The 17,602-nt window shown below is 41.3% G+C and overlaps 1 protein-coding gene across 2 annotated transcripts in view; it reads left to right on the forward strand.

Annotated features, from left to right (window-relative positions):
* Nucleotides 1-17,602, forward strand: part of Cdc42se2 (CDC42 small effector 2) — a 67,906-nt gene that overhangs the window by 17,433 nt on the left and 32,871 nt on the right. The window contains exon 2 of one of the 2 annotated variants that reach the window (XM_038326365.1): nucleotides 11,556-11,706. The gene's annotated coding sequence lies outside the window, so the exon portion shown is untranslated. The remainder of the gene's footprint in view (nucleotides 1-11,555; nucleotides 11,707-17,602) is intronic. The other variant, XM_038326366.1, reaches the window with a different exon arrangement.

Raw genomic sequence — 17,602 nt, forward strand, 5'->3', positions numbered from 1 at the left:
AATTGCTCTTACATACTCCTTGACAATTTTGTACATAAAAACAATACATCTTGATCACATGTTCCCCGTCTTTTTTCATGTCCTCTCCTTTTTGTGATAATAACCCACTGAGTCCTGTTAGTGTTGCTCCGTGGGTGCTCACTGGCCTTGTAGAGGTGACCACAGACGCAGTGAGTTTGTATTTCACAGCACGCCTCCCCCCCTCCAGCTCTTACATTCTTCTATGTTCTTCGAGCCTTTTAACTAGTACGATCAAGACGTGTGCACACGCATGCATCTGTGTTGTACTCCCTGGAAATCACTGTCCCTTTTACATTTATGTGATGAGTTTTTGTGAAACTCATCACATAAACTAGCCTTGTTTTTGTGAAAGTGGTATGTACTGTATAGAGAGAAGTGCTTCTCAACCTTCCTAACGCTGGGACCCACTCAGTTTCTCATGTTTGTGGTAGTCCCCAACCATAAAATTATTTCATTGCTACTTCATAACTGTAATTTTGCTATTGTTATGAATTGTAATGTAAATATCTATCTGATAAGCGACCCCATGAAAGGATTGTTTGACCCCCAAGGGATCTCAACTTACAGCTGAAAACCCCAGTATAGAGGTTTTTCACCAGTCGCACAGCAAGTGGTAGGACGGCTATTGAAGGCCAGCTGTTTTTAGCCAATGAGCTTGGGAGGCGCTGGGACGTGGCTTGGCAAGTCCTCTTACCCTGGGTGGTTTCCATTTTGTTTTCAGTTAAGAAAGGATAATAGGTTTCTTGGGAATGAGGTGACACCCAGTGCACTTGGCTTGTGGAAGATGTTAATAACATTCTATTTCCTTTCTGTTGTACCTATTGTGTTAAAATGTCTTGGCAGTTCTTGAAAGTTCACTGGGGTCAGGAAACTAGAAGCATGTGAAATTTATGTGAGCTCATAGGTATTTGTGATGACTGTTTAATCTCCTTGATAATGAGAATGGTTCTTGTGACTTAAAAAGTATCTGACTTTGGCTGGGTGGTGGTGGCACATGCTGTCTTTAATCCCAATACTGGAGAGGCACAGGCGACTGGATCTCTTGAGGTTGAGGCCGCCCTGGTCTACAGAGAGTTCTTGAACAGCCAGGGCAATACAGGGAAACCCTGTCCCCCCAAAAAATAAAAAAAAAAATAAAAAGTATCTGATGTCAAGCTGGGCGTGGGGGTGCATACCTTTAATCCCAGTACTCAGGAGGAAGCAAGTGGATCTCTGAATTTCAGGTTAGCCTAGTATACTGAGTGAATTTCAGGACAGCCAGGGCTACAGTGTTGTGGGAATTTAGTCTGACAGTCATTCGTATTGGGGTGTCTTGACACAATGGGCGTGGTCTTCTCTGGTGGTACGTGACCCAAATACCCCAATAAAAGGCAGGAGTTGTGGGGAAGTCTCTTGCTCTTGGACTGTGGAGGGTTCACTGTCAGTGGTGGCTTGGTGACATTCCCTGGACCTCCATGATCTCCTGTGGGAATGAGAGGATCGGCAGCTGAAGCAGCAGCAGCGGTTAGGGCTTCGTTCTGTGTTGTGAGTATACTTTTTATTGTGCGCCTGTTTAATAAGCCAGACTTAATCACAAGAGTTCATTCCCACATTTCCTGGCATCCCACGTGGGGCTCAAATCCACAGTCCTGAGATTCAAAGCTGTGCTGCTGGTCATAGACAGGTATAGAACACACAGTTATGTAAGGTGCATAACAATTGCTAACATAAACTGTATATTTATGTAACTATAAATTATACTTTTCTTTTTTTTTTTGTTTTTTGTTTTTCAAGACAGGGTTTCTCTGCAGCTTTTTTTTTTTTTTTTTTTAAGAGCCTGTCCTGGACCTAGCTCTTTTTTTTTTTTTTTTTTTTTTTTTTTGGTTTTTCGAGACAGGGTTTCCCTGTAGTTTCTAGAGCCTGTCCTGGAGCTAGCTCTTGTAGACCAGGCTGGTCTCGAACTCAGAGATCCGCCTGCCTCTGCCTCCCGAGTGCTGGGATTAAAGGCGTGCGCCACCACCGCCCGGCTAAATTATACTTTTTTTTAAAAATATTTATTTATTTATTATGGATACAATATTCTGTCTGTGTGTATGCCTTCAGGCCAGAAGAGGGCACCAGACCCCATTACAGATGGTTGTGAGCCACCATGTGGTTGCTGGGAATTGAACTCAGGACCTTTGGAAGAGCAGGCAGCGCTCTTAACCTCTGAGCCATCTCTCCAGCCCCTAAATTATACTTTTCATCATGAGGAGTATTCCTTCTGCTTATATGTAAAACATGTAAAGTGTAAAAGAGCTTTAGGTCCTCAGATAGATTCCAGAAGGCATTGTTTTAATCAGAACTGACAGCTGTGTGCATGTTGTTGCTCCTAAAGACCCTCAGAGGGAGACTGTGCAGACCCTGCTCACCATCCTGTAATCCTAGTACTTGGTGGCAAAGCAGGAAGATTGCTGAGACACCAACTCAGGCTGCATAGTGAGACAATGTCTCAGAAACAACAAAAATAGCCCAGTATGTTTTTTAAATTCACATTTATTTGCTTGTTTGTTTGTTTGCTTATGTATATGTGTGTGCACTCATATACGTGGATGTCAGAGGATTCTAGTAGGAGTCATTCTCTTCTTTCACCATGTGGATTTCTGGAATGGAACTTGGGTCAAATGCCCAGACCCACTTAGCTGTTTCATTGGTCTGGTGTGTGTGTGTGTGTGTATCTTCCACATGTACCACCCCCCCCCCCCCCGCCCTGAGACAGGGTTTCTCTGTGTAGCCCTGGCTATTCTGAAATTCACTCTGTAGGGTAGGCTGGCCTCAAACTCCAAGATCTGTCTCTGTCTCTGCCTCCTGAGTGCTGGGACAAAAGGTGTACACCCTTACACTTGACATTCTTTTTAAACTTTTAGTTGAAATAGAATTAGATCACTCCTCCTTCCCTCCAGCACCTCCTAGCTACTCTTATTCAACCCCTCCCACTTTCAAGTTGATTGCCTCTTTTTTATTATGTTACACACACATGCGCACACACACAAACCAACAACAAACAGCAACAAAAAATCACCTTTGAGGCTGTTTTTATGTATATGGTTTCAAAGCTGACTAATAACTTCAAAATTTACCCCTTATGCTTAACCTGACCATTGATATTGCCAGTGTTTTCATCTTGTTTATGCAGCCATTTCTGGGAGAGACTGTTTCATAGCTGACTTCCTCATATTCTGACTCTTACATAAGCTTCCCACCCCCTCTTCCCTGGTGTTCTGAGCCATAGAGGTGGGAGCGGTGACATAGAGAGTACCCATTGGGGCTGGGTTACTCATAGTCTCTGGATTGTGCCCATTTGTGGTTTTCTGTGATGGCCTCTCCTTGCTGTAGAGTGGCCTCTTCCATGAAGGGCGGTCACTACACCTACCCAGGAAAGGAGGCTCTTGCTCAAAGAGGCTTTGCAGGTGAAGAGACTGGTGGTCTCCACAGGACACCCCAAGGCCAAGTTCTCAGCACAAAGCAGATTTATTTGTTCCAAAGGGACAGAGGGCAGGGGATAAGAGACAAAGACAGAAAATAGAGGACAGGTAGGAGGGGAAGGGAACAAAGGAGACTGGGAAAGTATTTGTCCAAGGTGTGTGTGTGTGGGGTGGGGAGCAGGCAGGACACAAAGGACTGCCTCTGGATAGAGAGGAGACACACATGGCCCATAGGCGAATGGCAGTTTATAAAGGTAAAAGGGAAACCCCATGTTAGGGTGAGGTGTTTAATTCTGGTTGGGCATGTTTATTAGGGCAACCAAAAGGGGGCTTTTGATTTCTTCACTTTTTTTTTTTTTGGTTTTTCGAGACAGGGTTTCCCTGTAGTTTCTAGAGCCTGTCCTGGAGCTAGCTCTTGTAGACCAGGCTGGCCTCGAACTCAGAGATCCGCCTGCCTCTGCCTCCCGAGTGCTGGGATTAAAGGCGTGCGCCACCACTGCCCGGCTTAATTTATCTTTGTGTGTGTGCCTTTACCTTAGGATGGATTTGTAAGATACTGATCTGTATGCCACCTCTTTTATACTTCTGAAGTGCTAGACTATTGACCAAACGACTTCTTTGTTGCCAGTTCCACTAACAATGTAGAACCCTTTGTAATTGGATATTTTCACTTCACTTAATTTCTTTTTATGAGTGCATAATATTCTGTTGTATAGATGTGTCATATTTTAATCTTAAAGTTTTCTATGGTTAGTGAAATACTTTTTTTTTCTTTCTTTTTTTTCTTTTTTTGGTTTTTCGACACAGGGTCTCTCTGCAGCTTTTTTAGAGCCTGTCCTGGAACTAGCTCTTGTAGACCAGGCTGGCCTCGAACTCACAGAGATCCACCTGCCTCTGCCTCCCGAGTGCTGGGATTAAAGGCGTGCGCCACCACCGCCCGGCTAGTGAAATACTTTTTGATAGAGAAATGGTGAAGTGTAGCTTATTTATTTTTTAGATTAAATTAGAAAAATTTTTTTGTTTTTTAACTTCTGGGCCCTTACTATTTAGCCCAGGAAGCTATCAAATTTTGATGTTCCTGATTCAGCCTTACGTGCTGCTGGGGATGTAGGCATGCACTGGTCATGCATGCGCTGGTCATATCCAGCATTCCTCTAGCAATTTAGATTGACCAGAGAGAATGATGATCGGTGCAGTAGCTGATTGGGATTGTTCATGTGTAGCCATTGGCTGAGTAGTCTGGAGCCTGGAGATTATTGAGTTTTTAAACATTTCTGTACTTTTCAGAGAAAAAAGAACATTTTATTTATTTGTTTTTTTTTGTTGTTGTTTTGTTTTTTTGTTTCTGAGTCTGGGTCTAACAGTGTAGATCAGATTGGCATCAAAACTCCTGATTGTTGCTCCAGCCTCCGGGTGCTGGGTTTACACATGTGTCACCAAGAAATTTGTAAAAACAACAACCAGCTGTCTCTTTATGTTAACAGAAATGTATTCAACTTAGAAAAGCAGGATCACACAGTCTTAAGGAGTGTTAGTATTTTACATCAGTTCTTTTCATTGGCATGCGTTATACATAAAATAATTCCAGATTACATCTGACAGAACTTCGTTGTCTTGTTTTTTGAGTTAGTCCAAGTGTTGGAGTTTCAGGCATGTGTCACCATGCTAGGTATAAGAGAACCTTTAATTCTTCATACTGACCTCGCAAATTTAATTGATAATACTAAATCTTGCTCTTAGGCTTCTAAGATGGGATGAAGGGATAAATACAGGCAGTGCCCGTTTTAAACATAACAGACTCCAACCATAGCTTTCAGAATTCCTTCTGTGAAACAAACTCCAGTCCCTGTTTCAGAGAGGCCATTTATATAGGACATTTGGTGGTGATAAAATATTTGGATAGGTGGAGACAGGAGGATCAGGATTCAGGGTTATTCTCAAGGTGTATAGATTGGGGGACCAGGAGTTTCAGGCTGTCAGGACCATGTGAAACTGTCTTAGTGTCCCCAGCTCCCCGCAAAAGGTAACGGGTGGTCTGGAAGAGTTAGAATCGAGGTCACTCTTCAGTTAATATGTTCAAGAAGACAGGCCACAGTTGTGTCCTGGAGGTCAGGAAGCTGAAACTGGCAGGTGGCTGTAAGAGCTGAGTCTGCTGCTGGTGGCAGCAGCTTCTACACACTCTGCGGATCCTCCCACTCACGGGCTCACTTCTGCTCCTACCTCTAAGGAGCTGCTCCGGCAGAGCCCTGTTTACGTTCCACTTGTTAACTACCAGAAACAATCTGGAAAATGTAGGGGATTTAAAAAAAAAAAAAACAAAAACTTCTGCCCCTGAAGTACAGGAAGGAATGTATAGGAGAATGTGAATATCCTTCTGTCATTTTATTTGATCACATGGCTTTGTCGTATATTTTGAAGGTGGTAATATTAAAAATTTTTCAACTTTGATTTGATATGTTCTGAAATGTTATACTAAACATGAACAATTAATTTTGTTGTTTATATAAAGTGGTTTGTCAGGCCTCATGTTTTCAGTTGGAAATAAGTAAGCATTTGTAAAAACCTTTCATAATGTGTTTCCTGTCTGTAGTGAATGGTTGAAGTATGGCAGTGGATGTAACTATAAATCTTTATTTTTCTGTCTTTCTGCTGTTTTTTTTTTATAGAGTTGAATTAATGCATACTTTAAATGTACTGTTTGGTTTTGTAACTTGGTTGCAGACTTGTGTGTGTGTGTGCCACAGCTTGTATAAATAGGTGAGAGGATAATCTTGGGTATCGCTCCTCTGTCTTGTTTAAGACAGGGTCTCTTGTTCACAGGCTGGCAGCCTTGTGAGTTTCTTTAGCTTCTGTCTCTGTAGGAGCATTGCGATCAGAGATGTACTACCATTCTTGGCTTTACATGGGTACTGGGGATTGAAACTTATGTCTTCATGCTTGTGCGAAGACTTTGCTTGCTGACCCATCTCCACATGCTATGTATTTTTTTTAAAATTCAGTTTATCTTTATTTATTTTGCTGAAATGAGATAGGTTGTGATAATATTCAAAAATAATGTGTGACAGGTTAGACATGGTAGCATATACTTTTAATACTCTGAGGCAGAGGCAGGTGGTTTTCTGAGTTTGAGGCCAGCCTTGTCTATGTAGCAAGTTCTAGGACAGTCAGGGATATACAGAGAAACACTGTCTCAGGGGAAAGAAAGCTGGGTGGTAGTGGTGCATGCCTTTTATCACAACACTGGGGAGGCAGAGGCAGGTGGATCTCTGTGAATTCAAGGCCAGCTTGGTCTACACAGTGAGCTCCAGGATAGCCAGGGCTACACAGAGAAACCCTGTCTCTGTCCCTTGTCTCTCCTCTTCCAATAAACCTTGTTGCATGGCGTGACTTTTCTTCATGGCGATGTTAAATCAATTACAACAGTATGCATATGTGTATGTTTGCCTCTCTTAGGGAAGAGCCGTTTTGAGTGTGTCATAGCATACGTGTGGAGGTCAGAGGACAATTTACAAAAGGTTCTGTTCTTCTACCAAGTAGGTTCTGGGGATGTAACTCAGATTGTCAGGTTTGGTGGCAATCACATTGTAAAAATAACTAAGGGAGATCTTGGTGGTGTCTGGCCTTGAACAGCAAAGCAGAAAGGAAGGCGTGAAGAACGATGCCCTTGTTTTTTGCTTGGGAAATAAGTAGAAGAGAAAGAATGGAATAAAATAAGATGGGCGGAATTGAGGTGGGAAAGTGTAAGGAAAAAGTGGAGTTAAGCTGAAGGCAGAGGTCACACGTCTCGGTGGAGATACGCTGCTTGTGGTAAGCTGTGTGCATTCAGACTGAAGGGCACCAGGGCAGAGGAGCTTTGGGCTGGGAGTGTGGGTTTATATACGTGTGCTTAGTGAGCTCAGCTGATGGAAACAAGCCGAGGAGCCTTATGGAGTGAAAGACAGAACTCAGAAGTCCAGGATTAATGTGCAAACAAGTAAAAATCTGCCCAAATTATGTGATCTGAAGAGGGAAAACTGCCCCTCAGCAAGCTCCATTCACCTTGTCACAGTGCCTGAAATCCCAACCGGTATTATCACTTTCATAACCCGTCTCTCTTTTATGCATGATGATTGGACATTTGCATCCTTTCCCATCATGTTTTGAAACGTCAACAATTAGAAGTAGGCCTCCTCTTATAAAACTTGGCCTCATTTACGCTATCCTCACTTATATGGATTTTGAACTATAGAAACGATTCCTAGAAGTCTAACCTTTGTATACTTTGTCAGTAAACCTACTACATCTAGGAATGTGAACAGCACTACCAGATACAGCAAAATATATCAGGACTAGAGTTAACAGTGTACCTCTGCTACTTGATTATCCAGATTACTTCTCCCTTAAGCTATTTATGTGAATGGTTATATTTTTTGTAGTTTATTTACAGAGGAAGTAAATAGCAGAGGTTCGTTGCTTAAATGTGTCAAACTTAAATACATTGAAAGGGTCCAGCTTTCCATGTAAATCAGCGTTGCTACAAATCAGTGTTGCTACAAATTATCAGTCTGCAGTGAGTTATTTTGTTTTAAGCAGAATAATTGCACATTTTAAAAGTGTTCAGTTTGATAACTTTGCCATACATATATGCCTATGAAGGGATACCACACTTGAGCTACAGGAAATCTGAGACTGGGAACAGACAGTGGACCAGAGCTTGCCTGGGGTGCCCAAGACAGTGGTGTGACTCCAGCACCACAAAACCACTATAACAAATATAATTGAAAATATCTGTCACCCCAAAAGTTTGCTTTTAGCCGTTTGTAGTCCTTTTCATTGCCTACCCATACGTATTTCCAGGCAATTGATACACCTACTCTTTGTTACTAGAAATTAGTTTTTGATTTCTTCCTCTGTCTCTGTCTCTCTGTCTCTCTTTGAGACAGTGTTTCTCCAGTCTTGGCTGTTCTAGATCTCACTCTGTAGACCAGGCTGGCCTCCAATTCACAGAGATCCGCCTTCCTCTGCAACACCTCTGGGTGTTAGGATTAAAGGCGTTTGTCACCATTGCCTGGCTAGTTTTTGTTTTCTAGAATTTATATAAATGGCTTTTACAGCATACTTGTGTTTGTTTGTGCATGTATGCATGTGCGTATATTTTTGTTTCCTCACACTGCTGAAGATAAAACTATGGTTTTTATGTATGCTTGCCAAGTGCTATACCATAGACTTACACACTCAGTGTGAGTGGGTTTTCAATGAAGCATAATTGATAATTATTTTTTGATTCATCCATGTTGATGGATGTATGGTAAATTATTTTTGTATGAGGTGTGTGTGTGTGTGTGTATGTATGTGTGTGTGTGTGCTTATTCATGTGTGGATATGTAAAGACCAGAGGTATGCTATCTTCCTTTGACACTCTATTTAAAAATTCTTTACATTTACTTATTTATTGTATGTGTGTATGTATGTGTGTATATATGTGGGTGTATAGATGCATATGTGCGGAGGTCAGAGGGTAGTTTGAGGGAATTGGTTTTCTTCACTGTGAGGATCTCTGAGGTTGAACTTAGACTTGATAGCAAGCGCTCTTACTCAGTGACCCATCCCACTGGCTGCCTCCCTTGTATATTTTGAGGCAGTTTTTCTGTGAACCTGGAGCGTGGCGTTTTGACTATACTGGCTGACCAGCAGATCTCCAGAATCCACCTATTTTGGCACCCTCATCACTGGGTCACAGATGTGTGCTACTGCATCCAGCTTTTTATGTTTTTGCAGGGCATCCATACTCAGATCTCCATTCTTGTATGGCAAGCACTTTACCTACTAAGCCGTCTCCACAGCCCCTAGAGTAGTTCATTCATTGCTGCAACCAGGCATGTTCATGTTGTTTTTTATGTTGTCCTCTAAAAGTACACCCTTGAGAACCAGGTAGCTAAGTTACACACACACACACACACACACACACACACACACACAAGCACGCACACACGCACAATATCACACTGTTTTAAGTCAGTTTACAGTTTTATATTAGGTTGCATTTGTAGTTCCCACATGTGTGGTGCATGGCTGTAAGTGCCTCCCAGAGTGAAGGTTATGCTCCTGTTTACCCGTTCACCTATCTACAGGCAGTTGCAGTTGTTGCCTTATTTTTTTTAAATTAAAAAAAACCACTTTAGGCATATTTAAATAAAGCTGAATTTGAGTAAAGAATGATTTTTATGAATTAGGCAATGTTCATAATCATAAAAGATCCAGAGAGTTTTGTCTAACTGGGTATTAAGTCTTTCTAGATCTATACAAAAAAGGGAAGTAAAGTAAGGTTCATCTCTTTCTTTACCTTTTGGGTGTGGTCTGGTCTTTTGGCAGCCTGTGCTTGGCTGAAGTTTGACTGCTTGTGATTGGGTGAGACTCAGCTGTCTGTTCTGCCAGTCAGTTAGGTTTTCTGTATATTTACATAGTGAGTTAGGTTGCATTTCATTAAAAAATTTTAATTTTATAAACTTTCAGTTATAAAAATTTGCAAATAAATAAAAACATCACATGCCAAAATTAACCAAACCCAAACACTATACAACTTAATGTATTTCATAGTGTAGGGACTGAAAGTATAGAGAGAGTCTCAAGTCAGTGACTTTCTGCTTCTTTATCACCTGTTGCAGTAAATTGCTGTGAATGTTTTACAGATGTACTCTAGGGATGCAATAGCTGTGTTGTATGACACTGTTGGAGTGGGGGTTGGTTTTTGGTATGTGTGTGGGTTTTTGTTTGTTTGTTTTGTTTTGTTTTTCAAGATAGGGTTTCCTTGCTGTCCTGGAACTCACTTTGTAGACTAGGCTGGCCTCAAACTCAGAGATCCTTTGACTGTGCCTCCTGAGTGTTGTGATTAAAGGCATGTGCCACCGCTACCTGGCTTGTGCATGTGTGTTAAAGCAGCTACAAAATTAAAAAAAAAAGACTATGTAATTCAAATTTGTACCAGCAGCATTTGGAGGACACAATTAGTTGTTCTATCTTTGCCATGTTTTTGGTGCTAAGGATTAAGCCTGGGGCATTGTGCACGCAAGGCAAGCAAGCCTACCACAGCTTAAACAGTTGAATATACAGCTTCAGCAAAGCAGCGGATACTTAGGGAAGAGTTGCCGTTTGTTTCTTTGGCTGGAACTGGAGGACTGACTCGTCCTGGCAGTGCTTTTAGGGGGTGAAGACATTGGATAGTGCTGACATGAGATACGGTGTGGTCCCTGAGATGAGCAATAATGAGAAAGAAGTGATTAGGATTACCAATTGAGCTTGTGCATGCTAGATTTTAGGCTCGTTGTTGCTTAGTGTGTTAAGTGTTTGTTTGTTTGTTTGTTTGGATGTTTCTATATGAAAAAATAGCTTAGCTTTGATATGGGCCTGATCACACAGCTACTGATATTCAGAATTAGAACTCAAATCTACAGCTTTCTGACTCAAACCTAATGTTTCTATTTCATGTTATTTTGTACTCCTAAATCAAGAAAACATGTTTGAATTTGACAATAATACAATGTTCCCTGTGAGCTATTAAAAATACATACCAGAGTTTGAAAGCTCAGATGCTTATCGGGTCCAGACAGGTAACTGTGAACTAGGTTACATTGAACTAGGGTAGAGTGGCAGCATCTGTGCAGAGCCAGCCAGAAAGCCCACACCCATCCAATCTGATAGTGCTCCATGTAGGAGTAGACCTCATGTTGTCTGATTTTATTTTTTCAAGAGAGCAGAAATCTGAATTTTTCTTGTGAAGTGTTTAGATTTGTCAATGTAGGAACAAGTTCTTTAACAGTGTGTAAGCCAACCTTGTGTATATCCACTGAAGACTTGTTACCTGGATTCTGCTCAGTGGGTCATAAGTTGTACCTTGCATACCATGGAAGCAACGATCAATTTATATGATGAGAAAAGGGTGTAACTTTGTGTAATAAGCATGTTACAGGCATTGAAAAGTAGGTTGTTTGTTTAAACATGGTGCTTAGTGAGTCTAGCATTTGAGTTTAGTTTTCATGTTGTATCATTTAATTATATAGATGGAGGAATTTCTCCTGCCACTTTTGCCTCCTAATTGCATGCTTTCGTTTGCAGGTAGGGCCAGTTTTGAGTGAAACGGGAAAACTAAATGAGAAGAAATCTTCCAGGAGCAACTTCTGCTGCTGCCGCATCTGCAGTCGCCTGTGTGTCCGTGTGGGACAGTCTGCACTCAGAGATCGCTGAGTAAGTGGCCGCATTGCGAGTGGTAAGTCTGGCTACTGATGGCTAGTTATTGAAGTGATTGCCACAAAAGCAGTCTGCTTTCTTTGCGTTCTTAACACTAACCATTAATAAGTTCACTGTGTTAGAGTCCAGAGTGTGGTTTTGATCTTCAGGTTAAGCACAGCCGTTCCATTGCCTATGTGACGGTCATGACAGTTGTCATCTCATGGCCATCGTTCAGTTAGTTACAATACATTCCACATTTTATCAATAAAAGCAGTCAGTAACGGTTGTCTACTCTTCAAAGCCATTTAAAAAATCTACTGGAAGCGCTGGGTGATTGTGGCACCTTTAATCCCAGCACTTGGGAAGCAGAGGCAGGTGAATCTGTGTGAGTTCAAGGTCAGCCTGGTCTACAAGAGCTAGTTGTAGGACAGTTAGGATTGTTACACAGAGAAACCCTGTCTCAAACAACACCACCAACAATGATGAAACAAAACATACAAGCAAACAAACAAACAAAAGGCATGGTGGTGCATGCCTTTAATTATAGCACTTGGGAGGCATAGGCAGCCTGGTCTATATAATGAGTTCCAGGATAGCAGGACTATACAGAAGGACTCTGTCTCACACAAACAACAACAACAGAAATATGTACATTTTCCTCTATCTAGAACCATATTTATCCTCTCTTCATCATGTAATCTAGTACATTAAAAAATGAGGATTGTTGAGGCGTGTGTAAAAGATAGCATCCCCTTCTTCCATCACAGTCTCCGGGTTAAAGAACACACACCCTTCTGAGAGGAAGGGATGGTGTTTCCCACCACCCAGTCAACACTAGTAGGCACAGGGGATTTAAGGGTTCGATAGATTCTTTTGGCTATCCACTTTAAATAAAATTTTAAAAATACAGTTCTCTAAAATAAAGGGGGAACCTAAAACTTTAAAATTGAGCTTTTAAAAAAAATCGCATGTACTAAGGGCAAAAACCTATTAGAAAAATCATAAAAGTATTTTAAAATTCTTTTGCAAATGCTGAGTGAACATTTCATGTAGAGCTTGACAGCTGCAAGAATGGAAGGATCTAGGAAAATCAGTTGTTTAAAACGCATTTAGTCTTTTTTTCTTGTATTCATGTTTGTTAAAAACACATCACTGATTCGGTTTTGATTACGACAGATAAAATGCCAGTAATTGTGCACTTTTAGGACTGGGTCTCGTGTCTTTCTCTGAAGTGTATGTTGTGTGGTCAAGTCCTCAAGGGAGAGTGTCCCTACCTCTCTTTTACTGCTTTCTTCCACTGTAAGTGCATCACTGGGGAGTAGACTACAGTACACTCCAAGGGACGTTTCCAGCCTGAATTCTTGTCCCTAAAGTCATTGGTATTCTTAAGTTCTTTGTGCTGCAAGAAGTCTAGTGTCCTACGAACATTGAAAATACTTTTTAATAAAATTCTGGCCTTGGTTTTTACTTTGACTTTGAGTATTTATCTGTTTACATTCAGCTGAAAACAACTAATCTTTATAGATTTGTGTTAATGTTTCTCATCAGATAGATTAACTCATAAATTGTCTCTCGGAGCAAGGCCAGCAGTTGTTATGGATTTTATTGAGAGAGCCAAAGGGCATGTGTTCCTAATGAAAATGGAGGACAGTAACCCATCCATAAAATTCTCCAAGCAGCTGTTAGGCCCTCAGTACAATAGCAAAGAGTGAATCCTTTCAGTTTTCCCAGCTTTGTCGGTGAAATTATTCTTGGTTGTTGTTACAGAGTGCGGAGTCTTTCCCCCAAGTGCTTACTCTTGAGGAGTGTTGTTTCTCAAGTCACGGCCGCCACTCATGACCACAGCACTCATTTTACACTCATTTGAAAACAACCAGCTAGACGTTGACGCTGCTGCGCAGTGCTGTCTGTCATGACTTCTTGCATTGTCTAAGGCTGAGCTGCTGCCTTTGTCTTGGTGTTTAAGTTGGCTGAGAGGGATGTGAGTGGTTTTGTGCCTTGGGAAGGGTGGAGCGCAGCCCTCCCTCACTGTGAGTTTTGAGAAGAGATAATGAGATCCTTTATATCCTTCTCCATAGACCAGCATTTCAAAGACTCATTTTAATAAGAATTGGTTGTGCAGCTGCAGCCCTGGCAACAAGGCCTGGGTGAGAAGAATTGGGGCGGCATTCCAGAAACAGGGCTTCAGTGGTCTCCTGTGGAGCTGTGCTAATGAAACAGATGAGAACATAAAGCATTTCATAGAAATAAGCCCAGTACTTTGTGTTGGTAAAGAGAATTTTGAAATTTTCCACATCTATTTTATAAAAATTGTCATAAGCCATTTATTCATCAAGAGGAGTTATCTAAGTATATTTTTAAAACTGTATATTCTTGAAAGTTAATATTTCTGTGAATTCTATTTTATCTAAAATGTAATTGTTGTTGCCCATTTTTGGTGAAGTCCAGGTGTTTTCAAAACATGGTACCAGATACATCAGATGTTTTAAAGACAAAATTTGTTGCTGAGGAGATGGCTCAATGACTAAGAGCACTGGTTATCTTGCAGAGGATCTTGATTCAGATCCCAGCACTTACATGGAAGCTCGCAGCCATCTGTAACTCAAGTTCCAAGAGATCTAGTGCCTTCTGGTCTCCATGGATACCGGGCCCATGTGTTACACAGAAACACATACAGGCAAAACATTCATACATATAAAATAAAAAATAAGTATCTTAAAAAATAAAAATAATTAGGTTTATTTTAATAATGTTAGATTTTAAATGGTCATCTTATTTTCATATAAATTTCCTGTGATTGTTTTACTATTACAATGCTTTTAGGCAATACAACTTGTTAAACATATTCTTTTTGCATTGACATGGCTATAAAAGCTGTAATTAAACCATAATTAAACAACTACCTAGCCATTTGACTTTACCTATTTTTTAAATTCTGTTTTAAGAAGTATTTCCATTATAAATTTTTGTGCATATAGGTTTTTTCTTTCTTTTGAGTTCTTTATAGATTACTAATTGTGGAAATTTCAGATTACTTTCATAAAAGGCCTGAAACTCACATATATGTGGTTGCCAGTGTCTTACTTTTTTTTTCCTTAAACTATTGCTCTTATGAGAGATCATGACCATGGCAGTTTATAGAAGAATTTATTTGGGGCGTATGATTACAGGAGGTCAGAGTCATAAAGGTGGACTAGATGGAAAGTGGGGGTGGCTGAGACTCACATCCTGAACCCCCAGCAGGAGGCAGAGAGCACACTCTGAATGGCACTAGTCTTTTGAAATCTCAGAGCCCCAGTGAGACACAACTTAATCCTTCCCAAGTAGTTGCACCAACTGGGGACCAAGTATCCAAACATGAGCTTCAGACCACCACACTTTCTCTGTTCCCTTCCCAACACTGAATACTGATACATTTTCAAATAGAATAGTTATGAAATAGTAGTTGCTGGTTTGGGCTTTAATTATTTTATGTGCATTGGTGTTTTGTCTGCATGTACGTCTGTGTGAGGACGTTGGATCCTCTGGAATTGGAGTTACAGACAGTTATGAGTTGCCATGTGGGTGCTGGGAATTGAATCCCAGTCTTCTGGAACAGCCAGTGCTCTTAGCCACTGAGCTGTCTCTCCAGATTATATGTGTGCGTGCTTATAGGTTATAGTTTATTAAAAATGATTTTAATATATATTTAACCACAGCATTAAAAGAGAGTGGAGAATAGAGGAGTACATTCCCCATGGGCTTCTCTAGAGTCTCCAATTTCCATTTCTTTAATTAGAAGCAGTGAACATTTTAAATTTGTCATCTTCCACTGTGGCTTTTCACACTCAGTCCTTGTTATTCCTCTCCTGAAATCCATTAGTTTTATTTTTAGCTAGTACTTTGAAGAATCTCTCTCAAAAGTTAAGTTTCCATTTAGTCTTTATGTATATATAGTTTAATGTGTTTCAGGTACTGTTTATAGCTGACCAAAGCAGACACGATGTGGTTACCTGATGAGGTCCTTGAGCCTCCCTCTTCCAGCACTGCACCTACCTTCCTGCTGTGCTCGGATTCCCATGGATGAGGCAAGTCAACCTTGTTCAGCCTCTTGGTTCAAGGAGCCAATGGTTCATTTCATTGTTTGGCCACAATAAGTGGTTCCAGTGACCATGTCAGACAAGTTGATCCAATTAAAGTGCAGCTTTAATTTTTTATTTATTTTTATTACCATTATGTTGTATTTAGTCCTTTCCTGCCTTGATAGGACTCCCACCAACCCCTTACCCCCAAACAGGGTCTGTATGCAGATCTTACTGGCTTTGGATTCTGATTCATGCTGACTCTGCTCCCCTTCACCCCTCTACCCTCGCCCAGTACTGGAATTACAGGCATAGGCTACCACGTCTAGCCTGTTTTCTTTGAATGGTTTAAAATTTTTAAAAATCAGTGTTTTTAGTAAATTCCCTTGTAAGACAGAAAACTCCAACTTTATTATAAGCACTCCCTCAAAGGAGAAAAACAAACATTTGAGTATAATCACACATTACACTTAATGTACTTTGACAAAGACTCTTGTCTTATTTTAATTTTCATAATCCTAAGAGGCAAATACTGTCTTTACCTTGGGAATGAAGAATCACAATTCAGATATATCAGGCAAGTTAATAAAGTCTAATTCAATTCTACCTTAAGTTATAATCATATATGACACATTTTGTCTAAAACTAGATTTCATCAACAGCCTGTCTAGATGGAGATCTTCTCTGGTGGAAGGAACTTCAGAGTTACTATTCATGTGCTTTGAGCTTTAATCTCCCTCCATCAGGGACTGTGAGGCAGGTGTCCATGCTATTGTATGGTTTCTACTTGTGCAGCTTAATGAATATGCCCCAGCCTGTGGGCTGTTTTGTGCTCTAAGGATCCTGGCTGAGTCCTGGGACTGGGTAAAGTCTCCAATAGTGAACCGCCACTTCAGCAGACAGTGAAATGGAAGCCGACCCGAAGTTGGCTACATGCTACATTATGTGCAGTATGGCTACCGAGTAATTGTTGAACAGTGTCTAGTACTGTCTAAATCCAAGTAATTTTTTCTTGATTTTTTTAGTAATACATGGGCGTGTGTGTGTGTGTGTGTGTGTGTATACGTACATTTGGAGGATGTCAGGTGCCCTGGTTTCTGTTTCTCCCTTAGTCCCTTGAGGGGAGAGTCTGTCACTGAACTTGCTGTTTTGCAAGGTTGGCTAGGTCAGCAAACCCCATCAGTTTGCCTGTCTTCACTTCCCACAGTGCATAGGTCACAGGTGTGTGAACCTTTTCTGAGGGTGTAGGTGATCATTGCAGGTCCTCACGCTTGCACAGCAAATACTCTTTCCCTCTGTACCCTCTCTCTGGCCCCTAAAAATGATAAATGATGTTTCTCTTTCTATAGCTCTGACTGGTCTAAAGTTCACAGTCCTCCTCCTCAGCCTCTGGAGTACTGTCACTCCCTTCTGATTATAGGCATAAACTCTCATGCCTACCTCATATACTAGTCTCCCCCTTCCTCCCTCCCTCCCTTCCTCCCTCCCTTCCTCCCTCCCTTCCTCCCTCCCTTCCTTCCTCCCTTCCTTCCTCCCTTCCTCCTTCCCTCCCTCCCTCCCTCCCTCCCTCCCTTTCTTCCTCCCTTCCTCCCCCCTCCCTCCCCTCTCCCTCCCTTCCTCCTCCCTCCCTCCCTCCCCCGTCTCGATTTAGAGGCCACAGTAAGTCAGATGCCAGGCACTCTGTGAACACTGCTTGATTGTCAGTTATCTGTTTCAACTGTGGTGTTAATTTTGGTAATGCAGTTGGATGCAGATTTTTGTTAAAATAAAAATACAATATGTCAAATGTGGTGGCGCACGCCTTTAATCCCAGCGCTCAGGAGACAGGGACAGATGTCTCTGTAAGTTCGAGGCCAGCCTTGTCTACAAAGT

Source organism: Arvicola amphibius, chromosome 4 (assembly GCF_903992535.2).
Source record: "Arvicola amphibius chromosome 4, mArvAmp1.2, whole genome shotgun sequence".
Lineage (NCBI taxonomy): Eukaryota > Metazoa > Chordata > Mammalia > Rodentia > Cricetidae > Arvicola > Arvicola amphibius.